At 40.9% G+C, this 27,998-nt stretch overlaps 1 protein-coding gene across 3 annotated transcripts in view; it reads right to left on the bottom strand.

The window, feature by feature from the left end:
- Positions 1–27,998, bottom strand: part of PRRT3 (proline rich transmembrane protein 3) — a 1,156,938-nt gene that overhangs the window by 216,400 nt on the left and 912,540 nt on the right. The gene's annotated exons all lie outside the window — the stretch shown is intronic.

Genomic DNA, 27,998 nt, shown 5'->3' on the forward strand with positions numbered 1-27,998 from the left:
CAGGAGAAAGAGAGATAGAAATGGACTCAAGGAGAAGGGTTGCCTCACAGTATATTGAGATTGTACACCTTAAGGAGAAAGAGAGACAGTACTGGATGGTAGAGAGAAGTAAGTAAGTGTAAAAAATCAGACAGTAGAGGGATGTCAGAAAGGGAAACTAGACCACAGATGCTAGTGGGTTAGGGGGCAGGAGTTCTAAGAGATAGAGGTAGAGACAACAGAAGGAAGAAGCATATACGGAACAATCAGAGAAAAAGTGCTTTGAAGGAAGGTAAGTAATGTAGGTACAAAGAGAGGTAGGCAGAGTGGTGGGAGGGATGGTGGGAGGAAGGTGCTAAAAGTATTACTAAAACTTAGTGAACTGAAGAGAAGCAACGTACTGGACAAGGAATTCTGTGAGGATATGCCATAAGGTAGAAGGATCGGTAGAGCTGGGTAAGGCTGCCACCTAGTGGACAAAGTTAGTAATTACAGAGGAAAATTATAAGTGGGGCAAGTCAAGTCAAGGGAAGACGGGAGAGGCTATTTATGGAATCTATTTCAAATAATGTTGTGGGGAGAAATACAAACTCAAAGGTATGGCTGCAGGCAGTCCTGGCTTAGAAGCAACCTTTAAACCACCTACAAGTAATTAGTACTGCTCTATACATTTCTGAAAATGTAGGAAAATAACATACTTTCTTGCTTCCCTTATTACTATTAGGGAACAAGGGTAGGAGACACTGTGATGAAGCAGCCGGTAGGAGAGGGTCCTTAGTCTTCAGGCAAGAGGAGTCAAGTGTCCAAAGGCAGGAATATTGAGATTAGAGAGCTAGGTAGGCAGTTAAAGATGCTGGGGCCAGGGACGGACAGCAGCTTGGGCTCTTGATATAATAAGGAAAGCGCCGCAAAGGGCTGCAGGTTTTTAAGGGATAAGAGAGGATGTGAAAAATATGAATGCCCTAGCCCATCATGTACTGGACAAGGGACAGAGTCACAGCTTTAAATTTTTAGTATTAGAAGTCTTGGTCACAGATTCAAGAGGGGGAGACGTTAAGAACTTAACTGAGGTGAAAGAACAAGAGTGAATTATATGTTTGAATAGTGATAAGTCCCCCGGGGTTAATGACAGGGTCTCTTTGAAACCAGTTTTGAAAGCACAACACCGTACAAAGGTTAACCTTTAAAGGTTTCTCTCTTTGTTGCAACCTAAGTGAATGAGATGTCTTAATTAATGTTGCCTGCTGGTTGGGCTTTTATTAGTATAAATTAGTTTAGACCCTGCGTGATTTTAGGTCTGAAGAAGCAGTTGTATAATAGACTGTGAAAGTGCTTACCGTGTTTTATTGCTTTTATTGTTTTATGGTGAATTAAAGCTTTCTACAGCACTCCAGCTGTGGTGTACTCTCTTTCTTTTTTGGAATTTACTTGGACTGTTTTTTTGTATTTTGCCAATTTCTGGATTTTTTACTGTTAATGTTTATTCAATAAGTGACATTTTAGAAGACACCAAAAGTAAAATCTGCCTGGTGCTAGGGCACCAAACTATGAGTAAGATAAAACACACATTTACAATTATCATGCATGAAGGACTTTTAAAAGCTTCAAAGTACTATGTCATTTGGTAACATGAATGACATGTACTTGTTATGAATTTAAAAATGTGAAAAAAAGATTGCAGGTAGCAAACGCTCATCTCATGTAAAGTAAAGTAACCACATGATGGGTAGAACCTATTTATAATAAGACTAATGGTTAAAATGGGTACCTTAAATGAGGAATAAGTAGCCAGCAACAGGCAGTACAATGCTGGTTTCTGACTTGGAGGAAATATTATCTCAAATGTGGGAGTCATCTTAAAAGAAGGGCACAATATTTAATTATGAATCCTGAAACTACAGACCTAAAGAACTCCATAATGAAGAAACTAAATATGAGGCAATTATACCACTTGTGCAGGTATACTCTACTCCCAGATATGTGCGTGTGTGTGTGTGTGTGTATGGGGGTATATACGAGAGAGGGGGTGGCTGTGCTCTTGTTCTTTGCTATTAATGCCAAAACTGCTGTGCATCACTGACAGTGACATACTCTGAGGTACAGAACCTTTGAACTTAGCAGGCATTCTCTTTTTCATGTATTTAATCTTGCTGCACTGAAGATTACAGTCTTACTCCTTGGTCATTCAGTGGGCTCCCATGGGTCATCCAGCCACTTTGCTGCTCACAGGACGCAGATATACAGTGTATGAATAAGGAACACATCACAAGGAATATCAGATTTCTGGAGATGACTCATTATTAAGAAAAGTGTCTGGTAACTTGCATTTTCAAAGGAAAGACCAGAAAGGAAACAGAAAACAGAAGTCTACAAGAATATAAATGATGAAAAGGTAATGTTTTATAGACAGGGTGGGTAGGACCCTACAATGTACTGCATAAAGGATACTTCAACCAGCATCTCGAAAAGTGGTTCAGAGTTATTTGGGAAAGAGCAAGTATAAGGATGACACAAATGTGTGAATGACACACTAGTAAAAGGAAAAGGGTAACACAAAGGTATAAATGACACACTAGTAAAAGGGAAAGGGTGACACAAAGGTGTAAATCACACACTAGTAAAAGGGAAAGGATGACATAAAGGTGTCAATGACAAACTAGTAAAAGGATAAGGATGACACAAAGGTATCAACAACACACTAGTAAAAGGGAAAGGATGACACAAAGGTGTCAATGACACACTAGTAAAAGGATAAGGATGACACAAAGGTATCAACAACACACTAGTAAAAGGATAAGGATGACACAAAGGTATCAATGACACACTAGTAAAAGGGAAAGGATGACACAAAGGTGTCAATGACACACTAGTAAAAGGATAAGGATGACACAAAGGTATCAATGACACTCTAGTAAAAGGATAAGGATGACACAAAGGTGTCAATGACACACTAGTAAAAGGATTAGGATGACACAAAGGTGTCAACGACACTCTAGTAAAAGGATAAGGATGACACAAAGGTGTCAACGACACACTAGTAAAAGGGAAAGGATGACACAAAGGTATCAATGACACACTAGTAAAAGGATAAGGATGACACAAAGGTATCAATGACACACTAGTAAAAGGGAAATGATGACACAAAGGTGTCAATGACACACTAGTAAAAGGGAAAGGGTGACACAAAGGTGTCAATGACACACTAGTAAAAGGATAAGGATGACATAAAGGTATCAATGACACACTAGTAAAAGGGAGAGGATGACACAAAGGTATCAATGACACACTAGTAAAAGGATAAGGATGACACAAAGGTGTCAATGACACACTAGTAAAAGGATAAGGATGACACAAAGGTATCAATGACACACTAGTAAAAGGGAAAGGGTGACACAAAGGTATCAATGACACACTAGTAAAAGGGAAAGGGTGACACAAAGGTATCAATGACACACTAGTAAAAGGGAGAGGAGGACACAAAGGTATCAATGACACACTAGTAAAAGGATAAGGATGACACAAAGGTGTCAATGACACACTAGTAAAAGGATAAGGATGACACAAAGGTATCAATGACACACTAGTAAAAGGAAAAGGATGACACAAAGGTATCAATGACACACTAGTAAAAGGGAGAGGATGACACAAATGTATCAATGACACACTAGTAAAAGGATAAGGATGACATAAAGGTATCAATGACACACTAGTAAAAGGATAAGGATGACACAAAGGTGTCAATGACACACTAGTAAAAGGGAAAGGGTGACATAAAGGTATCAATGACACACTAGTAAAAGGGAGGGGATGACACAAAGGTGTCAATGACACACTAGTAAAAGGATAAGGATGACACAAAAGTGTCAATGACACACTAGCAAAAGGATAAGGATGACACAAAGGTATCAATGACACACTAGTAAAAGGGAAAGGGTGACACAAAGGTATCAATGACACACTAGTAAAAGGGAGAGGATGACACAAAGGTGTCAATGACACACTAGTAAAAGGATAAGGATGACACAAAGGTGTCAATGACACACTAGTAAAAGGATAAGGATGACACAAAGGTATCAATGACACACTAGTAAAAGGGAAAGGGTGACACAAAGGTATCAATGACACACTAGTAAAAGGGAGAGGATGACACAAAGGTATCAATGACACACTAGTAGAAGGATAAGGATGACACAAAGGTGTCAATGACACACTAGTAAAAGGATAAGGATGACACAAAGGTATCAATGACACACTAGTAAAAGGGAAAGGGTGACACAAAGGTATCAATGACACACTAGTAAAAGGGAGAGGATGACACAAAGGTATCAACGACACACTAGTAAAAGAATAAGGATGACACAAAGGTATCAATGACACACTGGTAAAAGGGAAAGGGTGACACAAAGGTGTCAATGACACATTAGTAAAAGGGAAAGGGTGACACAAAGGTGTCAATGAAACACTAGTAAAAGGAAAAGGATGGCACAAAGGTATCAATGACACATTAGTAAAAGGAAAACCTTTGCCCAACGGTTCTTGGAATTCATAAATTCCAATGCCCTGGATCAACTAATCCATAGTCCCACCAGGGGCTGCAATATCCTAGACCTGGTCATTACCGTCAGGGGAAATCGATGCTTCACACCTATGGTCACCCCCTCGTTGGTCAGGTCAGACCATAAGCTAATCACCCTTAACATCCACATCCTACCTCCACCCCACAGTAAGAAAACCTCCATAAAAACCTCTCCAAAGCCAACTTCATGCTACTCAAGTCAGAAGTTACAACTGCTGAGTCCTACACTAAGGCATTGCACGAGCACATCTACACGTGCATGAATCGTGTCATCCCAAATAGAAGCAAGATGCTCTCCTCCAAAAAAAGGAAGCCAATCTGGTGGTCCCCTGCCATAAACAAACTTTACCACAAAACAAAGAAACTTTTGCAGAAAAGAGGAAAATCCCAGGATGAAAAAAAACTCCCTTTCCAGCCTCAGTAAGAAGCTGAGATCCCTCATAAAATCCTCCAAAGCTAGTTACGAAAATAAAATTGCCGAAGATTCCAAAGACAACCACAAGGCATTCTATAACTATGTCAAGAATCTAAATGGCAATGCTCAGATCTGCTCTGAGCTACAACAGAATGGCATTAAATATACTGATCCCGAGGATATTGCCAATATCCTGGCAGATCAATTCAGTGCCAGCTTCACCCCCCTCTCACCCCCTAAATGGCCCATCTCAATACCAGAGGATTACCACATTTCGGTAATAATGGCCACACAGGTAAAAAACGCACTCTCCAAAGCTAAGAATACAGCATCCATGGGACCAGATGACATCCCTGGTTGTGTACTACAACATGAACTACAAAATGAACTGGCACCTCACCTAAGTGTCATGTTTAATTATACCCTCACCTCAGGATTTGTGCCCACTGAGTGGCGCACAGCTACATTTATCCCACTCCACAAGGGGGGATCCACCTTGGATCCCAGAAACTACCGCCCCATCAGTCAGACGAGCCTGATCTGCAAGGCCATGGAACGTATTATCATGGAACTTATAAACAAAGACATTGGCAACCATAAAACACTGGACCCCACCTAGTTTGGGTTTGTGAAGGGCCGATCTTGTCTCCTGAACCTGATTGATTTCTTCGAATCAGTCTCCAGAGCCGTGGACAAGGGTAAGGCAGTCCACACAGCCTATCTGGACCTCGCCAAGGCCTTTGACACCATCCCCCACTCTGGAATTATAGATAAACTTACTAAGCTTCGCAATAATCCCTACGTCACTCGATGGGTTGCCAACTGGCTTACTGACAGAACCCACACTGTAAAAGTAGCTGACTCCAAATCCAGCTCCAGACAAGTGACAAGTGGAGTACCTCAGGGTTCAGTCCTGGAACTCTCTTGTTTGGCATGTACTTCTCTGAAGTACAGGCCAACACTAAGGGGCTCTGGCTAACAAAGTTCGCAGATGACTTCAAACTGGAAGCCATTATTGAATCCCCAAATTATGTGAATATTCTACAAAAGGGCCTTACAGAAACAGATGCTTGGTGCCAGAGCCATGGGTTCAAGCTCAATGCCAAGAAATGTATAGTTATCCCCTTTGGGAAAAAACATGTACACATGAATTACCACATAGGTGGCAGTACACTAAACACCGAAAGTGTGATAAGAGACTTAGGGACACAGGTGGACAATGGTCTCACCTTCAATAATCACATCGCCACAACAGTCAGGAAATCCTTCTATGTGGCACACCTCATCACTAAGGGCTTTTCATCCAGAAAAAAGGAGGTCATTGTCCCACTGTACTCATTAGATCCATTATAGAATACAACGCCCCATTTGGTATGTACCTCTCAAGACGTCTGCAACAACTGGAAAGGCCGCAGAAATACCTCACTAAAAGAATCACAGGACTAAAGCAGATGTCCTATGCTGACCATCTTAAAAAACTCCAGCTATACTCTGTCACATATCGTCTACTCCGAGGCGATCTCTGCATAACATACAAGGCCATGTCAAAACCAGAGCTGTTGGACATGCTACACTTAAAGAAATCCCAATCCCTGAGAGCCACATGTTCCAGGGATCTAAACTTTGTCATCACAATAAACAAAACATGCTGGAAGGATAGGTTCCTGACCCAGAGAGTCCCCAGACTCTAGAATAGACTGCCCATACATGTCAAGCAGAGCGCCTCTTTAGCCCTCTTCAAAAGGAACCTTGATGATTGGATGGGAGAAATGAAATTCACCCCGGGGTTCACATCAGTTGCCCTGCTAGACAGGGGTCCAGGGAAGTAAATAGTGTGGGAAGAAATAACCAGGGAATTGTTATGGCTAGGCTTGTATAGGCCCTAGGGCCGATAGCCTAGTACCAACCTATGAACCTATGAAAAGGATGACACAAAGGTGTCAATGACACACTAGTAAAAAGAAAAGGAAGACACAAAGGTATCAATGACACACTAGTAAAAGGGAAAGGATGGCACAAAGGTGTCAATGACACACTAGTAAAAGGATAAGGATGACAAAAAGGTATCAACGTCACACCAGTAAAAGGGAAAGGATGACACAAAGGTGTCAATGACACACTAGTAAAAGAAAAAGGATGACAGTAGGTATCAATGACACACTAGTAAAAGGGAAAGGATGACACAAAGGTGTCAATGACACACTAGTAAAAGGAAAACCTTTGCCCAACGGTTCGTGGAATTCATAAATTCCAATGCCCTAGATCAACTAATCCATAGTCCCACCAGGGGCTCCAATATCTTAGACCTGGTCATTACCAACATGGGAAATCGATGCTCCACACCTATGGTCACCCCCTCATTGGTCAGGTCAGACCATAAGCTAATCACCCTTAACATGCACATCCCACCCCCACCCCCCCAGTAAGGAAACCTCCATAAAAAACTTCTCCAAAGCCAACTTCATGCTACTCAAGTCAGAAGTTTCAAACTTCATGACACCCATGCAGACACGAACTGAAAGTTTGACTGCTAAGTCCCACACTAAGGCACTGTACGAGCACATCCACTCATGCATGAATCGTGTCATTCCAAATAGAACCAAGATGCCTTCCTCCAAAAAAAGGGAGCCAATCTGGTGGCCCCCTGCCATAAACAAACTTTACAACAAAAGGAAGAAACTGTTGCAGAAAAGAGGAAAATCCCAGGATGCAAAAAAACTCCCTTATCAGCCTCAGTAAGAAGCTGAGATCCCTCATAAAATCCTCCAAAGCTAGTTACGAAAATAAAATTGCCAAAGATTCCAAAGACAACTACAAGGCATTCTTTAACTATGTCAAGAATCTAAATGGCAATGCTCAGATCTGCTCTGAGCTACAACAGCATGGCATTAAATATACTGATCCCAAGAATATTGCCAATATCCTGGCAGATTGATTCAGTGCCAACTTCACCCCCCCCCCTTACCCCCTAAATGGCCCATCTCAATACCAGAAGATTACCAAATTCCGGTAATAATGGCCACACAGGTAAAAACTGCACTCTCCAAAGCTAAGAATACAGCATCCATGGGACCAGATGACATCCCGGGCTGTGTACTACATGAACTACAAAATGAACTGGCACCTCATCTAATTGTCATGTTTAATTATACCCTCACCTCAGGCTTCATGCCCACTGAGTGGCACACAGCTACAGTTATCCCACTCCACAAGAGTGGAATCCACCTTGGATCCTCGGAACAACCGCCCCATCAGTCGGACGAGCCTGATCTGCAAGGCCATGGAACGTATTATCAAGGAACTTATAAACAAAGACATTGGCAACCTTAAAATACTGGACCCCACCTAGTTTTGAGTTTGTGAAGGGCCGATCTTGTCTCCTGAACATGATTGACTTCTTCAAATCAGTCTCCAGAGCCGTGGATAAGGGTAAGGCAGTCCACACAGCCTATCTGGACCTCGCCAAGGCCTTTGACACCATCCCCCACTCTAGAATCATAGATAAACCTACTAAGCTTGGCATTAATTCCTACATCACTCGATGAGTTGCCAACTGGCTTGCTGACAGAATCCACACTGAAAAAGTAGCTGACTCCAAATCCAGCTCCAGACAAGTGACAAGTGGAGTACCTCAGGGTTCAATCCTGGGACCTCTCTTGTTTGGCATGTACTTCTCTGAAATACAGGTCAGCACTAAGGGACTCTGGCTAACAAAGTTTGCAGTTGACTGCAAACTGGGAGCCATTATTGAATCCCCAAATGATGTGGATACTTTACAAAAGGGCCTTACAGAAACAGATGCTTGGTACCAGAGCCATGGGCTCAAGTTCATGCCAAGAAATGTATCATTATCCCCTTTGGGAAAAAACATGTACCCATGAATTACCACATAGGTGGCAGTACACTAAACACAAAAAGTGTGATAAGAAACTTAGGGACACAGGTGGACAGTGGTCTCACCTTCAATAACCACATCACCACAACAGTCAGGATGTCCTTCTATGTGGCATACCTCATCACTAAGGGCTTTTCATCCAGAAAATGGTCATTGTCCAACTGTAATCATCCCTCATTAGACCTATTATAAAATACAACGCCCGATTTGGTATGTACCTCTCAAGACATCTGCAACAACTGGAAAGGCCACAGAAATACCTCACTAAAAGAATCACAGGACTAAAGCAGATGCCCTATGCTGACCGTCTTAAAAAACTCCAGCTATACTCTGTCGCATATCGTCTACTCCGAGGCGATCTCTGCTTAACATACAAGGTCATGTCAAAGCCATAGCTGTTGGACATGCTACACTTTAAAATATCCTAATACCTCAGAGCCACACCCTCCATCGATCTAAACTTTGTCATCACAATAAACAAAACATACTGGAGAGACTCCCCAGACTCTGGAATAGACTGCCACTACATGTCAAGTAGAGAGTCTCTTTGGCCCTCTTCAAAAGGAACCTTGATGATAAGATGGGAGAAAGGAAATTCACCCCGAGGATAACGTCAGTCGCCTGCTAGACAGGGGTCCAGGGAAGTAAATAATGTGGGAAGAAATAGCCAGGGAATTGTTATGGCTAGGCTTGTATACACCCTAGGGCCGATAGCCTAGTACCAACCTATGAACCTATGAACCTATGTAAAGGATGACACAGAGGTATTAGTGACACACTAGTAAAAGGGAAAGGATGACACAAAGGTATCAAAGACACACTAGTAAAAGGATAAAGATGACACAAAGGTGTCAATGACACACTTGTAAAAGGAAAAGGATGACACAAAGGTATCAAAAAGGTGTCAATGACACACTAGCAAAAGGATAAGGATGACATAAAGGTATCAATGACACACTAGTAAAAGGATAAGGATGACACAAAGGTGTCAATGACACACTAGTAAAAGGATAAGGATGACACAAAGGTGTCAATGACACACTAGTAAAAGGATAAGGATGACATAAAGATATCAATGACACACTAGTAAAAGGATAAGGATGACACAAAGGTGTCAATGACACACTAGTAAAAGGATAAGGATGACACAAAGGTGTCAACGACACACTAGTAAAAGGATAAGGATGACACAAAGGTGTCAACGACACACTAGTAAAAGGGAAAGGGTGACACAAAGGTGTCAATGACACACTAGTAAAAGGATAAGGATGACACAAAGGTATCAATGACACACTAATAAAAGGATAAGGATGACACAAAGGTGTCAATGACACACTGGTAAAAGGATAAGGATGACACAAAGGTGTTAATGACACACTAGTAAAAGGATAAGGATGACACAAAGGTGTCAATGACACACTGGTAAAAGGATAAGGATGACACAAAGGTGTCAATGACACACTACACACCAGAAAGAAAATTTCAAACTGCACAAATGGAAAAATAGCTGCAGGAAGTAGTCCAAAGAGTACCCTCTCTTTCCCGCTTCAGTTGAAATAACGGCTCTCCACTTATCTGCTGTTCCAAACCATTTAACAAAATATTAATGAAGTGGATCCAAATGCTGGTACAAATTGTACAAATAAAAACAAGGTAATAAAATTAAGCGCTTTTCATTTTCTCCATATGAAAACTTCCTCAGACAAACTGTTCTCTCCTAATGTTCCTCTATATAAAACTTCTAGTTTTATCACATGGTTCTATCAAGTAATGAAATTAACCCAATTAATGATGCAAATAATGCACATAAAAATGAACAAGTATAAAATTTGTTGCTATATGAAGTACGTTTAAAATAAAATACTGTTGACATGTATAGCATTTGCCTACACATCTATACTTGTATATCTCTGGAATACATATATGCTAACCTATTCAAATCTTATTTAATTTCCTACATATGTTTACTCGAAAATGGTGTGGTCTAAAAACAGTTATTTAGTAACATTTACTTAGCGTATTACTTTGTTATTCTTACGTACCTTTTAAAGTGCTACGTACACTCACTCTACAACTGTTAGAGCGAGTCTAACTAAATGAGCAAATAACAACAAATGAATATATGAAATTAAATCAACTGCATTACTTAGATACAGCTTATACATTCTATGTACAATCTATATACAACCTACAGTTCCTGCAAAAACTTATATAAAAGATAATCCAACTGCTATATGTAATAATAATCATGAATGTAAAAATTGCGATCGCAATATTACTATGTTCATAACTAAATTTACATATATAAACAATGTAATCTAAGCATAGTCATAATTACTATCAGTTGTAAACCTAACTAATGTCAAATTTTAATCTATTGTATTTTACATTTGTTTTACATTATTTACTCCTGTTTTAAGTTTTTTAATCTCAAAATACATAAAATGGAGTAGATTTCGTTAATGCCTGGATATACACAGGCATTTGTAATTAATTGCCACACTAATTCTAGCCTTTCTAATAGAAGGCTATCAGGTCCACCTCTTCCATCTGATTTAATCTGATCAATAGCTCGGAACTTAAATATGTGTTCTGGATGTTCCATTACATATCTTGTCAGAGCATTCTCTGACTTCTTATGACTAATACTGTACCGATGCTCATACACTCTTTCCTTAAGTGTCCTTATGGTTTTCCCTATATAGAATACGTGGCATTGTTGACATTTAGCTAGGTACACTATCATTTTAGACTGACAGTTATATTTGTCTCTGGTATTATATTTTTTTATTTTGGATGTAAAATGTGCGTCCAATTTCTATATGTTTGCAGAAATTACACATCATTTTGTCATCCCTGGGTTTCTAATAATGCTATGGGATTGATTGTCATACATATTTTTAATGTTTCTTCCCCTCTTAAATATAATCCTGGGGAGTTGAATAAACATTTTCCTAACAAAGGGATCATTCTCTAGAATTTCCCAATTCTTGTATACAATGTTCCTTAACTCCCACGCGTTAATGCTATATGGCGTGATAAAGCTATAACTTATATAGCTATGTTCTCTGTTGGTGTTTCCGCTTTCTGGTGATTCATATCTCATGCCACTAACTTCTTGTTCAATACATAAAATGGGTTTATAAATTCCCCTATTTCTCTTGTTGTTAATTTCATCAGTGAGGTCACTCACTAATACTTGTGGGTAGCCTCTATTGAGAAACATTGTTTCAGGTTTTTGGCATTCGATCTGAAAGTCGGTTTCAAGACTAACCATTCTAGCAGCTCTTACCAGTTGTCCTTTTACCACCGATCTTTTTTGGTGGAACAAGTGACAGCTGGTAAAGTGTAATAAATTGTTAGAATATGTTTCTTTTCTAAAGATAGTACTGACGTATTTGTTATACCTACTATCTTTTCTTAGCTCAATGTCCAAGAATGAGATTTTGTTATCTCCATAACTTGATGTAAAGCTCAAAAAGTTTGTAGTGTTGTTAAAGTAATGAAGTAACTCCATAGCTTTACTTTCATCTCCCTTGAGTATGACAAAAATGTCATCCAGAAATCTTGTATATTGATACAATTGATTTTTAACATAAGGTTGATTCTTGACAAATTCATCTTCCCATTGAGCCATGACTAAGTAGAAGGCATTATCAAACATAATGTAGTTATTGGATAGAATTATGTCCAACAGTTCCTCTACCAAGCCAATTTCCTTACCTGGGGCTCCCAGATTTTTTAATTTTCTAGAAAACCATTCTATCCCTTCTTTATGAGGGATAGATGTATACAGATCTTTTACGTCAATTGTAATAAAATTGAATTCATTTTTGAATTCTAGTTGATTAATTTCTCTCAAAAATGACCATGAATCCTTACATATTTGGCTCTCATGTTTAATATATTTTTTCAATATAGAGTCTACTACTTTGGCACAACTGTAGGTGATACTATTACGTGCATCTACTAGTGGCCTCATAGGAGGATTCTCTATATTTTTATGTACTTTTGGTACGCCAAATAACAATGGAGTTTTGGGCTCCATCATGGTCATTTAGTTGTACATGCCCAAATCAATCTTCACTTCTATAAATAAATTGTTGATGTATGTTTTTATTCTGGTATAAGCAATGTTAAGTTCATTCCTTGAGACATTAACATATGTCTCACTATTCAACAATGATTTCATTCTTTGTTTGTAATCATCTATATGCATAATAACCAACTCCCCCTCCCTTATCTGGTTTCATAAATCGGAGGGACAGTTGTTGTATATCACTAATTGCACGTCTTTCCTGACTAGTGATGTTTCTTTCACCTTTGAGCATTTTACTGTTCTCTATACTGTGCCTCAGATCTATTTTGCATATTTTTTTCAAATAGTGCAACACTATTCTGTAATGGTGGATTATATGTGCTAGTAGTATAAAATTCAGTCTCATTATGCGTACTTGTCCCCATAATCACTGCTAAATTGACCTTACGTACAAATAATTTAAAGTCTACAAGAGTTTGTGCTAATCGTGCCTTCTCTGCTATTACAAATGTTTAATCTTTAGCAAAGAATTCGACCATATCAAGGTCAATTTCAGTCTCTGTATAGTTGTAAACTGTGAAGTCTTTTTGTGCATTGGTCATAAGTTTACAGTACCGTTTGTTACTAACAGATGTATCCTCTATTTCCTCTGCCTCCTGTTGTTGTTGGGGCATTGTTGTTTCCCTCTCCGAGGATTGTGATTTTTGGTTTGATGGTGAAAATTTTCACAATTGTCAGGGTTTTGATTACTGGGACTATTCCCTCTATTGTGGTTGTTTTTCTGTATGATTCTTTCACTTCTTTTAACTTCATAGTTGTCATTTCTACCAGTATCATTTGTTCTTTTTATCATTTGTGGTTCATTTGCCTGGGTCTCACCATTTTCCCTTTCTCTTGTAGATGCTCCTATTTGCTTCCATACCTGAGATGGGGGGTTAGGATACGCTGTCCCATTGCTATATGCTGTTTTATCACTCTGCATTTTTTTTCATTTTTGTTGATTTTAGTTTTTCCATTAATTGGTTAATACTCTCAAATGTTCTATTGTAGTCAAATTTGTAACGTTCAAAGTCTAAACTATTTTTAATGTCCTGGTCTATTTTTTGAATGTCTATAGCCAGCACTTCTAGATTAGTCTGACAGTGTTTGACCATTAATTCAAGGAGCTCTGTTCCATGCCTATCAAACATATTTAATAAATCTTTGTGGAATGCTGATCCTTCTTCTAGCCCTGTCGGGTATTGCCACGTTCTTAAACCTTTCAGTATTGACCTTCTCTTTAATACACTCTCTAAAATAGGAAACTTCCAGTTGGAGTTTCTTATATTTAATGAGAGTGTGGTCAAGTGTTCTTAAATTTGTTACAATAGATGTTTTACCTCCAGCCAGGTTCTCCTGCATTGTTGTCTGTTCACAGCTACCAAATGTCATTGGTTCTTGCAGCGATACTGAAACGTTTGGAATCCCAATAAGCCACGAGGTGTTATTTAAATTCATTGAGCTCCCTGAAATACTTCTGGAACCAATATCTCCTTGTTGACTGTGTAATGGCCTCACCATGTCAGAGTTAATAGAGGTAGTAGGAGAAACTGAATTAGTGTTCAACCTGTGAGAATTACTTTGATTAATTCCTCTTTGGTTTATCGGACTAATGTTACCACTCCCAGGTGGATTACTTGATGTAAGTCCGCCTAATATGTCTATTCTGTCAGCCAAATTTTCCACATGTTGGGAAAGTAAGTTAATAAGAACCGTTAAGTTACCAGGTTCGCTGTTCTGGACTACTGGACTGGTACTAGTAAAAGGGAAAGGGTGACACAAAGGTGTCAATGACACACTAGTAAAAGGAAAAGGATGACACAAAGGTGTCAATGATACACTAATAAAAGGGAAAGGATGACACAATGGTATCAATGACACACTAGTAAAACGGAAAGGGTGACACAAAGGTGTCAATGACGCACTAGTGAAAGGGAAAGGATGACACAAAGGTGTGAATGAACGACATAAAGGTATCAATAACACACTAGTAAAAGGATAAGGATGACACAAAGGTATCAATGACACACTAGCAAAAGGGAAAGGATGACACAAAGGTGCCAATGACATACTAGTAAAAGGAAAAGGGTAACGCAAAGGTATCAATGACACACTAGTAAAAGGATAAGGATGACACAAAGGTATCAACGACACACTAGTAAAAGGATAAGGATGACAAAGATATCAATGACACACTAGTAAAAGGGAGAGGATGACACAAAGGTATCAATGACACACTAGTAGAAGGATAAGGATGACACAAAGGTATCAACGACACTCTAGTAAAAGGATAAGGATGACACAAAGGTATCAACGACACTCTAGTAAAAGGATAAGGATGACAACGATATCAATGACACACTAGTAAAAGGGAGAGGATGACACAAAGGTATTAAATTCCACACTAGTAAAAGGATAAGGATGACACAAAGGTATCAACGACACTCTAGTAAAAGGATAAGGATGACACAAAGGTGTCAATGACACAATAGGAAAAGGATAAGGATGACACAAAGGTGTCAATGACACAATAGGAAAAGGATAAGGATGACACAAAGGTATCAACGACACTCTAGTAAAAGGATAAGGATGACACAAAAGTGTCAATGACACAATAGGAAAAGGATAAGGATGACACAAAGGTATCAACAACACACTAGTAAAAGGGAAAGGATGACACAAAGATGTCAATGACACACTAGTAAAAGGACAAGGATGACACAAAGGTATCAACGACACTCTAGTAAAAGGATAAGGATGACACAAAGGTGTCAATGACACAATAGGAAAAGGATAAGGATGACACAAAGGTATCAACGACACACTAGTAAAAGGATAAGGATGACACAAAGATGTCAATGACACACTAGTAAAAGGATAAGGATGACACAAAATCAAAAAAACGACACTAGTAAAAGGATAAGGATGACACAAAGATGTCAATGACACACTAGTAAAAGGATAAGGATGACACAAAGGTATCAAAACGACACTCTAGTAAAAGGGAAAGGATGACACAAAGATGTCAATGACACACTAGTAAAAGGATAAGGATGACACAAAGGTATCAATGACAGACTAGTAAAAGGATTAGGATGACACAAAGGTATCAAAGACACACTAGTAAAAGGATAAGGATGACACAAAGGTGTCAATGACACACTAGTAAAAGGATTAGGATGACACAAAGGTGTCAATGACACACTAGTGAAAGGATAAGGATGACACAAAGGTGTCAATGACACACTAGTAAAAGGGAAAGGGTGACACAAAGGTATTAATGACACACTAGTAAAAGGATAAGGATGACACAAAGGTGTCAATGACACACTAGTAAAAGGGAAAGGATGACACAAAGGTGTCAATGACACACTAGTAAAAGGATAAGGATGACACAAAGGTGTCAATGACACACTAGTAAAAGGATAAGGATGACACAAAGGTGTCAATGACACACTAGTAAAAGGATTAGGATGACACAAAGGTGTCAATGACACACTAGTAAAAGGGAAAGGGTGACACAAAGGTGTCAATGACACACTAGTAAAAGGATAAGGATGACACAAAGGTATCAATGACACACTAGTAAAAGGATAAGGATGACACAAAGGTGTCAATGACACACTAGTAAAAGGATTAGGATGACACAAAGGTATCAATGACACACTAGTAAAAGGATTAGGATGACACAAAGGTATCAATGACACACTAGTAAAAGGATTAGGATGACACAAAGGTATCAATGACACACTAGTGAAAGGATAAGGATGACACAAAGGTATCAAAGACACACTAGTAAAAGGATAAGGATGGCACAAAGGAATTCAGGACACACTAGTGAAGGTTTGGCTGCAGACCAAGATGAGCTTAAAAAATGTGTCTTTCCCCAGTAACACCCTTGTACTCGAGCATTACAAAAGGTAAAAATGGAAACAGTAAAAGTGTTTCAGCTGCAGGAAAACAGCTGCACTAGGTATGTAGCCTGTACGTGAAGAGCAACCATTGTAGAAAGGAATGTGCATAGTTTGCATATCTTTCCTCCATCTATATGGCATTCCACCAGTGTCTCTGGTTACCACCCACATCCCAAAGACGTGTGAATACATGAACAGGTAATTCTATATGGCATTCCACCAGTGTCTCTGGTTACCACCCACACCCCAAAGACATGTGAATACATAAACAGGTAATGCTCAGAATCCCCCTCTAGGTGTACGTGTAGCACTTATTCATGGAAATATGTAAACATATAATTAGCTTAATACACATAACTGTACTTATGTAAATATGTAATAAAGTATAACACCATGTTTAGCCACATTTTACTCAGAAATTAGTCTTTTTTTCTTTTTATTTTATAACTGTGCTATCCATGACTTTCATTTTTTATAACTATATACTGTCTATCCACTGTAAGATAATGTTCTGATTATCGCACTACGTCCACAGTACTTGTGCTAATCATTGTCATAATATACTGATCGTGCCTCGGTGTCCATGTTGTGCCTGAAAAATGGTCCTTAGACCAGGCCACCTCTTCAGTAAACACATACAAATAAATAGATATGAGTGCGTGTGTGTGTGTGTGTGTGTGTGTGTGTGTGTGTGTGTGTGTGTGTGTGTGTGTGTGTGTGTGCTTCTGCAGACATCATATGTTTACTCATTTCCATCCAGGACTGGTTCCCTTCTAATGCTCGCTGCTTGCAGGTAGTGTCCAGTTCTTCATGAATCTGAATTACATATAGGTACTGTAAGTTAATGGAGTGTTATTTTTCATAAAAGCAAATCAGATGCATAAAGGTCCTATAAGAGATGATATCAAAAATCGTAAGACATTTGGTTAGTGCCACTTGCAAAGTCATCTCCAGTGAAACAGCTGGTTGCCACAGTCAGCTGCAAGCAGTGATCAAAAAAGGCTCTAAGGCCAATAGAGACCAGGCTGTAGACCTGGAAGCTGACTGAAGAGAAAATGTGACAGTTCAAGGAATTAGTTAGGGCTCTAGCACCCCAAGAAGAGGAAGAAATAGGTGGAGCTGAAGAAGAAGAATGACAGCTCTTCAAAACAGCATGTGTCAGGACTACATAAAAGATATGTGGTCAAGTCAGGTATGGAAATAAAATACATAAGGAAAGCTGGTGTTGGAATGCAGACGTCCAGGAAGTAATCAAAAGAAAGAAGGAGTGCAGGAAAAAGTGGGAGATAGAAAAGACAGACCAGGCTAGAAAGGAATACTGGTTGGCTAAAAAAGAGGTTAAGAAAAGAGTTACAGTAGCAAAGAACAGAGCATCAGAGGCACTCTACCAGGTTCTGGAAAGTGGCTCCGTAGGTATCTCAGTTAAACTATATCAGGCTGCAAGGCAAACACAGAGAGATAAAGAAGACAGCCAGACACCCATCATAAGAGATGTCAGCAACAACCCGCTCACCAGTCCACAGGACATCAAAGACAGAGGAATGGAGTACTTTCAGCAGCTTCTGAATGAAAAACACCCTACAGAAGCTGTACTGCTGCAGACACAGCCTACAATGAAAGAAGAAGAGAAGCCCAACCTAGAAGAAGTAAGAACAACAAAATGAAGTCAATGAAAGCAGCGGGCTCAGATGAGGTCACAGCAGATATGATAAAGATGCTGGGTGAGATGGAGAGAAATGGCTGCTGAAGATACTCATACCAGTTTGGAGATAAAGGCATATCCCAGATGACTGGTGAATAAGCGTACTTATGACAGTGTACAAGAACAGGGACATTCACGGCTGTGGGCAGTACAAAGGTAGCAAACTCCTGTCATATTGCATGGAAGTTCTGGAGAGGGTAATTGATAAACGGATATGCAAAGTAGTAGAAAGTGAGATGAGAGATGCACAGTTCAGATTGAGATCAGGATGCAGGACATTTGACCCAATGTTTTCAGTGAGACAGATAGTTGAGAAGAAGCTAGAGATGAGGAAAGTGTTCATTTGGGGATTCCTAGACTTGGAGAAGGTAAAGGTAGTCCTGCAGTGGTTTGAAGTCCCAGAAACACTGATAGAATTAGTGCAGGCTATGTACAAAGATCCAATGATGGAAGTAAAAACAGTGTTTGGTCTCACAGAGGGGTTGCCAGTGGAAGAAGGTGTGCATCAGGGTTCAGCTCTGAGCCCACTAATGTTCATACTGGTGTTGGATTACATTAGCAAACATGTCAGTGGGGACAAATCAAGGAAAGTCCTGTATGCATACAATGTGGCATTACAGACCTGAGGAAGAACTTCAGTAAAAGGCAATGGAATGCAAAACTAAAGGCACATAAATGAAACTAAGTACACATAAGCTGATGGTAATGGCTGAAAATCGGGGAAATCAGAAGAAGCTAAGAATTCAGATAGAAGAGAAGATGTGGAACAGGTTAATAGCTTCAAATATCTGAGAGGGGTGGTTGAGGAGAAGGGAAGTCTGAATGAAGAGGTCAATCCTAGAATTAGAGGGACTGTTGCCAACTGTTGTCAACTGACAGAGTGCCAGGTGTAGTCTATGACAAAAGAATGCCAAGGAAGATGAAAAGTTAGGTATACAAAATAGTGGTGTGATCAGTTCTACTGTATGGTACAGAAAACTGAACAGTAAAGGCAGAGCAGAAGAAGAAGACAGAGGTGATGGAAATGAAGTGTCTGAGATGGGTGGTATGATGCACACTGTGGGATAGACAAAGAAATGAGGACATAAGAGCAGAAGCCAAAGTAGCTCCAATTGCAGAAAAGGTCAAGTAGATCAGATTACTGTGGTTTGGGCACATGTGCAGGAAAGCAAAAGACAATCTGGTGAAGAAGATTTGGAACAGACAGGAAGAAGGTAAACAGAAACGAGGGCATCCAACAAAGAGGTAGATAGATTGTGCGAGATAAGACCTGTGACAGTCAGGCATGAGTGTTGAAGAAGGTAGGAGAGTGTCACTGAATCAAGAGAGATGGCGACAGTTGACATGACACCCCAACCCCATTTAGAAAATGGGAAAAAGGGGGTTGATGATGATGATGATGATGATGATTTAGTCAGTGCCATGGTGTACAGGATAAAATCCTAACTACAGTGAACCAGGTTAAGTGGTTTGGGCATCTGAGGTACTGCCAGGAAAGGATGGGCATGCCTATCCAAGAGAGTGGGAACTTCATCTCGGCACTCTCTAAGGAGAGGTATAGCTCATACAGGGAAGTAGGCTTTGGATGGTATTATAAGATAAGCGTAGGGGAGAAAGAGGGAAAAAATCAGGGTAGGTCATACTAAAATAATTCAACTCTAAGAAAATAGTTGCCTGTAAGACCTTCTTAGGTTTCATGCCAGCCCTAGCCCAGAAATGGAGTTAGTCCAGGGATAGCAGCAGGAGCTGACAGACCTGGCTAAGGACAGGAGCACTAACATAAGGACAGGAAGAAAGCAATGGGCGGAGTGTACAAAAAATGATCGGAAGTTTCATAAAATTATAAACTAAGGTGAGCATTAAACACAGACGTATGCAATGGCTGAAGACAGGAAATGGTGGAACTGTATCTTAGGACTTTGCAAATATAGACAAAGTTGCATATTCATGCAGATAAGTGTAAGGCCATTCCATGCATGTATATTTGAAAGCTTGCTCACACCATACTGGGTATGTTGTTTTATAACAAAAATTGCATCTAAAAGAGTTTTGTTTAAACTCCTGTGATTGAGCTGTCAGCTGAATCTTACTTTTCAGGTTTATACTCAAACCACATGGAATCATTTTTAAATAATTTATTGCTAGTTGGCATATTTTATTAGTTTACAAATATCTAGTTTTCTACACTGTTCCAAACATAAGTTTTAGCAATGAGCAAATCTTACCAGCACTTCCCCCGAGACTTAATCCTGCATCCTGGGAATCAAAGTGAAACAAACTGTTTCTGGAATCCATCTCATTATGAAAAGTCAATACTTTACATTTGAGTCACTGCCATGTAATTACAGCATGTGAAATCCAGAGTTAATGTGAACAACAATCTGATAATATCATTGATGCAACTTGGCTACCCTCGTTTGCATTAGGAATTTCGTTTTAACTCATCTGTCTGTTAGCTACTTTGATAAATCTTTCCAAACAATTTATATAATGGACTTAAACTGCCCTAACACCTGCCCCAAACAGTTATAACATATTCCTCTTATTATTAACATAGAAAACACTTGTTTTCCCACAATACCTACTATGTCTTGTATACAATTCCAGCTGCAACAGTAACGAATGATTCTTCATGTACATAGAGGGTACTTTGAATGCGTATACCTTAATAAAACCACTGCATTACATGCTAAACCATATGTTGCAATGGCAGTTATACCTCTCAACTTCTCTGCTCAAGAATTGAGGACATAGCTAAAAAGCTATCGGGAGGCAAAACCCCCAAAATCAGGGACAATTTTAAATATTACTTTTTTTTCATTTTTTTTTCTAATAGAGCAACAAGTTTTGCATTAACTTACATTTCCTGAACAACACAAATGAATGAAACTCTTGTGTTCGTCATTACTTATTGACTGCAATCTTAAGTGATTTCCAAGAAAATTATATTTTATGAGGAACAGGACAAAAACAGGAAGTGACTTCAGGGCTGCTCTTCAAAATCAGGGGCAGCTGAGAGGGATGACAGCAGTTTTAGTTAAGATGTTCAAAGCTTTGAGCTGTTTAAGAGCTTCATTCGGTAGTATTAGGTTAGATTCCCTCAGTCTCCAAACCCAGTTGTGTGACAATCATTTAATCATACAGAATCCCAAAATGCCCTTAAAAACAAGCACTTGAGCCTAGTTGTTTTTTCCTGGTTAACAAACATCTAAATAAAATAAATAAATGTACATATACAGTTAACTTTTGACAGTCATGCTTCAAAATTTGTTTGACAGCTTTTGAATGGTTCATTTCTAATCTAAATCCACCATGGCATTATGCAGCTTAATGAGTTTGGACTAAGTTACATCCAGTATCCTAAGAAAGATAACAGAAAATGCTAATTTCTTGTCACATAAAACACAAAGTACACATTATACAGCAATTGCTCACTAAGTCAGAACTAAAAAATTAAAAGCACTACACCCTCACAAACTCCCCTTGAGTACCTTGTTCCCCATTGGCCCTTTTTTCAATTATAAAGGAATTCCCAATACTATTTTAGCATGTCCAAAGGTCAGTTGTCAATCTCCTCTCTGGTCCAGCTGGTGAATCTGGCAATCTTGAGGCAATGTTACAACTGCCTCATGTACACAGACAATCCTCTCCTCCTCCCAACAAATTCCAACACATGTGAGAGATGCAACCATATAGCCAAACTGGAGGCTAAGCTCTCTCAACTCAGTACTGGCGTAACCAGTCAGGAGGAGAAGGAAACCACACTCACTACAATTCCAGTCTCACATAGACCTACCATGACAGCAAACCAAACACATAAACACACAAAAACATACTCGGAGGCTCTAAATAAAAATCTGCCTAAGCAGCAGAGACCTCCAAAGCAGACACCCAAGCAACAGCTACCCCAAAACAAAACACGTGCAACACATAGCTCACAAAGCCAGTGTGCCAAACAGTCATAGCCCTTAAGGCTAAACAACACACCTGATATACTAGTAATAGGTGACTCTATCATCAGGCACACTGACGTCCCGTTCACCAGACTGAACAAGGAGAAGGTCACGGTGAGCTGCCTGTCGGGCGCTAGGATCCGCCACATAACACAAGCACTCAGGTCACTCCAAGGCAAGTACAAATATGATTCAGTCATTGTCCATGCTGGTGTGAATGACCTGAGACGTACCTCCCTGAACTACATGAAAACAGACATAGAGGAGCTCTCTGAGCATGTAGCCCAGGCCGGTATGACCCTGACCTTGAGTAGCATCTTACCCTCACCAAGAATGATGCCACAATATGAAGACAAGATGATCAATTTCAACAATTGGCTAAAGTACTGGTGTCATTCAAAGGGGATCCAATGCCTGTCAGCCTGGGATGACATGCTCGACAAGCCACGATGCTTCGCTAGGGACGGCTTGCACCTGTCACCCTGGGCTTTGGATATTGGCAAAGGCTCTTGCTACCCCCATTGTGCCTTTTTTAGGCAAGGCTCAAAAGACAAACCCACCTCCATAGGTATCACAAGGGATAAGAAACTAAGAGTAATGCTACTCAATGCCAGAAGTCTAAATCTCAAGATGCACGCACTCAAAACTCTCCTTAGCATGGAGAACATTGATATCTGTGCAGTAACAGAAACCTGGTTCAAGGCTCCGAGAGCACCCCAGCACTACCAGGTTATACCTCATACCATGCTTTTCGGCCCCAAAACTTGGACCAAACCACAAAGGAGGGGGGAGTATCAATATTCGTCAAAGATACCCACACCTCCAGGTTGGTGGCACAGCATGAAGCATCAGAGACTATCCATGTGCAACTAACAGTGGGTAAAACTGCCTTCCAGTTTATAGCCTGCTACAGACCACCCTCCCAAACCCAGGAACCCCACTCGGCCTTCCTGAGAACACTGGAAAATATAAAGGTCTCTCCAAACACCATTATATTGGGCGACTTCAACTACCCAAACATAGACTGGGAGCATTACTCGAGCTCCAACACCCTAGCCCAAAGGTTCCTAGAATTTATAAACTCAAATGCTATGTAACAACCTGTTACCACTCCCACAAGAGGGGAAAACATACTGGACCTGATCATCACCAACATGGGGACTCTATGCTCCAGACCAGAAGTGTATCCCTCAATAGTAAGATCAGGCCATAAACTAATCTCACTGGATATTCACATCCCGACCCCACCCCCTGCCCAGAAAACCACAGTGAAAAACTTCTCTAAAGCAAATACACACTCCTCAAAACTGAGGTGGAATCCTTCAAAGCCCCCGGGCCTGTGGAAAATATGTCCCAGACCGCAGAATCCTTTATAAACGCATTCTATAAGGCTCCTGAGAGCACCCCAGCACTATCAGGTTATACCTCATATCATGCGTTCCGGCCCCAAAATCCGGACCGAACCACAAAAGGAGGGGGAGTATCCATATTCATAAAGGATACCCACACCTCCAGGTTAGTGGCAACGTACGAAGCATCGGAGACCATCCAGGTGCAATTAACCATAGGTAAAACTGCCCTACAGTTTGTAGCATGCTACAGACCACCTACTCATACTCAGGAAACCCACACAGCCTTCCTGAAGACACTGGAGAGTATGAATGTCTCTCCAAACACCATCATATTGGGTGACTTCAACTACCCAAACATAGACTGGGAACATTACTCAAGCCCCAACACCCTAGCCCAAAGGTTCCTGGAGTTCATAAACTCAAATGCTATGGAACAACTAGTCACCATTCCCACAAGAGGAGAAAATATACTAGACCTGATCATCACAAACATGGGGACAAAATGCTCCACACCGGAAGTATATCCCTCATTGGTGAAATCAGACCATAAATTAATCTCATTGAAGATCCACATCCCGCCCCCACCCCCAGCAAAAAAGACCACAGTGAAGAACTTCTCAAAAGCAAACTTCACACTTCTTAAAACTGGAGTGGTATCCTTCAAGGCCCCAGAGCCAGTGGAAACCACAACCCACGCTGCTGAAACCCTTACAAATGCCTTCTACGAGCACCTCCAGGAATGTATGGATCAAGCAATCCCTAATAAAATCAAGACCCTTTCCACCAAAGGCAGGTGCCCGGTCTGGTGGACCCCAGCCATAAACAAACTCTACAACAAGAGGAGAAAGCTACTACATGACAGAGCAAAATCTCTAAAAGGGAAGGCATCTCTGATCAATACTAGCAAAAAACTGCGATCACTCATAAAATCATCCAAGGCCAACTTTGAGAGAAAAATCGCTAATGACAGAAAAGACAATCATAAGGCCTTCTTTAGCTATGTTAGAAACCTGGGTGGAAACTCCCAGATATGCTCAGAATTAGTCCAAAATTATAAAAAATTCACTGATCCCACAGACATTGCCAACATACTGGCAGACAGGTTCAGTGCAAATTTCTCCCCTCCCTCCCCCGCAAAAGGAGAAATATCTATCCCACCAGAGTCTAGCCTCCCAAACATCTCAGATGCCCAGGTGAGAGCTGCTCTCTCTAAAGCAAAAAACACAGCATCAATGGGACCGGACGGTGTCCCCGGCTGTGTGCTACACGAACTCAATGAGGAACTAAACCCACACATAAGGCTGCTGTTTAATCTTAGCCTTACTACAGGATACGTACCCAAAGAATGGCGTACAGCAACTGTGGTCCCACTCCACAAAGGTGGTGCTTCTACGGACCCTGGAAATTACCGCCCATAAGCTTGACGAGCCTTGTCTGCAAAGCTATGGAGAGGATCATAATGGAACTCATAAATAAAGACATTGGGGACCTACAGACACTGGATCCTACCCAATTTGGCTTTGTCAAGGGCAGATCCTGCCTCTTGAACTTGGTCGACTTTTTTGAAACAGTCACTAAGGCCATTGATGAGGGTAAGGCAGTTCACACAGCCTACCTTGACCTAGCAAAAGCGTTCGACACAATACCCCACTTGGGCATCATAGAAAAGCTCACCAGCTTAGATGTAAACCCATATGTCACAAGATGGGTTGCAAACTGGCTCAAGGACAGAACACATAGGGTTAGAGTTGCTGGTGCCATGTCAGACTCTAAGCCGGTCATGGCGGTGTCCCACAGGGCTCAGTCCTGGGCCCCCTCTTGTTCGGCATTTATTTTTCTGAAGTGCAGGCAAACATAGGGGATTGTGGCTGACAAAATTTGCAGATGACTGCAAACTGGGCACCATAATTGACACTCCATCAGACACAGACATCCTCCAGAGAGGTCTCATAGAAATGGATAACTGGTGCCAGAGCCATGGCCTTCAGCTAAATGCCAAAAATGTATAGTCATACCCTTTGGGAAAAACAAGGTAACCCCTAATTACCACATAGGTGGTAATCCATTAAACACGGAAGAAGTTATCAGGGACCTGGGGACCCAAGTTGACAGTAACCTCTCTTTTGACACTCACATTGCCAAAGTGGTTAGGAAGACCTTCTACATTGCCCACCTGATCATGAAGGATTCACATCCAGATCAGGAGAGGTCATTGTACCCTGTACTCTTCACTTATCAGACCAATGATTGAGTACAATCCCCCATTCGGAATGTACCTAACCCGACACCTGCAGCAGTTGGAAAGACCCCAAAAGTTCCTCACCAAAAGGATAAAGGGGCTCAAACATATGTCATATGATGCCCGACTGAAGAAACTCCAGCTCTATTCAGTCGCATACCATCTGCTCAGAGGTGATCTGTGCCTGACATACAAGGCCATGTCCAACCCGGAATTAATGGACATGCTCCACCTCAAAAAATCCAAATCCACCAGAGCCACGAGAGCAAGAGACATAAACCTCAACACGGATATAAATAGGACGTGCTGGAGGGACAGATTCATCACCCAGAGACTCCCTACACTATGGAACAGAATCCCAGTCCATGTGAGGCAGAGCCCCTCACTGACTCTGTTCAAGAGAAATCTTGATGAGTGGATGGGAGATCGTAGGTTTACCCCGGGAATCATCTCTGTGTCACTGCTGGACAGAGGCACAGCAAACTAATGGATATAGTATTCTCATCCTAAGGGGTGGTGAAAGCCACACACACTCTGGCTGGGCTTATAAATGCCCTAGGGCAGACAGCCTAGTATGAACCTATGAACCTATGAACCTATGAACCTTCAGGAATGCATGGATCATGCAATCCCAAATAAAACCAAGACCCAATCCTCCAAAGGCAGACGTCCTGTCTGGTGGATCCCAGCCATAAACAAACTATACAATAGAAGGAGAAAGCTACTTCATGATAGAGCAAAATCCCAAAAAGGGAAGGCATCTTTGATCAGTATTAGCAAAAAACTATGGGCACTCATAAAATCGTCTAAGGCCAGCTTCGAGAGAAAAATTGCACAGGACACTAAGGATAATCACAAGGCTTTCTTTAGTTATGCTAGGAACCTGGGTGGGAATTCCCAGATATGCTCAGAATTAGTCCAAAATGACAAAAAATACACCAAACCCACAGACATTGCCAACATCCTAGCTGACAGGTTCAGCGCAAACTTCTCCCCCCCTCCCCACCAAAAGGGCAAATATCTATCCCAGCAGAGTGCTGCCCCCCTGACATCTCAGATGCTCAGGTAAGAGCCACCCTCTCCAAAGCAAAAAACACAGCATCAATGGGACTAGACGGTGTCCCGGGCTATGTCCTACATGAACTCCAAGAAGAGCTAAACCCAAACATAAAACTACTGCTCAATCTCAGCCTTACTACAGGATATGTACCCAAAGAGTGGCGTACAGCAACAGTAGTCCCTCTCCACAAAGGTGGTGCCTCAACGGATCCTGGAAACTATCACCCCATAAGCCTGACTAGCTTGGTCTGCAAAGCTATGGAAAGGATCATCATGGACCTCATAAATAAAGATATTGGGGACCTACAGACACTGGATCCTACCCAGTTCGGCTTTGTTAAGGGCAGATCCTGCCTCTTAAACCTGGTCAATTTCTTTGAAACAGTCACCAAGACCATTGACGAGGGGAAGGTGGTCCACACAGCCTACCTGGACCTCGCAAAAGCCTTCGATACAATACCCCACTCGGGCATTATAGATAAGCTCACCAGCTTAAATATAAACCCCTATGTCACTAGATGGGTTGCAAACTGTCTCAAGGACAGAACCCACATGGTTAGAATTGCTGGTACCATGTCAGACTCCAAACCAGTTACAAGTGGCGTCCCACAAGGCTCAGTCCTGGGACCTCTCTTGTTCAGTATATATTTCTCGGAGGTACAGGCCAACATGGAAGGACTGTGGCTGACCAAGTTCGCAGATGACTGCAAACTGGGCACCATAATCGACTCTCCAGCCGACACAAGCATCCTCCAAAAGGGCCTCATAGAAACAGACAACTGGTGCCAGAGCCATGGCCTCAAGCTAAACACCAAAAAATGTATAGTCATCTCCTT

This window comes from Protopterus annectens, chromosome 7.part1, assembly GCF_019279795.1.
Source record: "Protopterus annectens isolate FY-2018-M chromosome 7.part1, PAN1.0, whole genome shotgun sequence".
Classification (NCBI taxonomy): Eukaryota; Metazoa; Chordata; order Ceratodontiformes; family Protopteridae; genus Protopterus; species Protopterus annectens.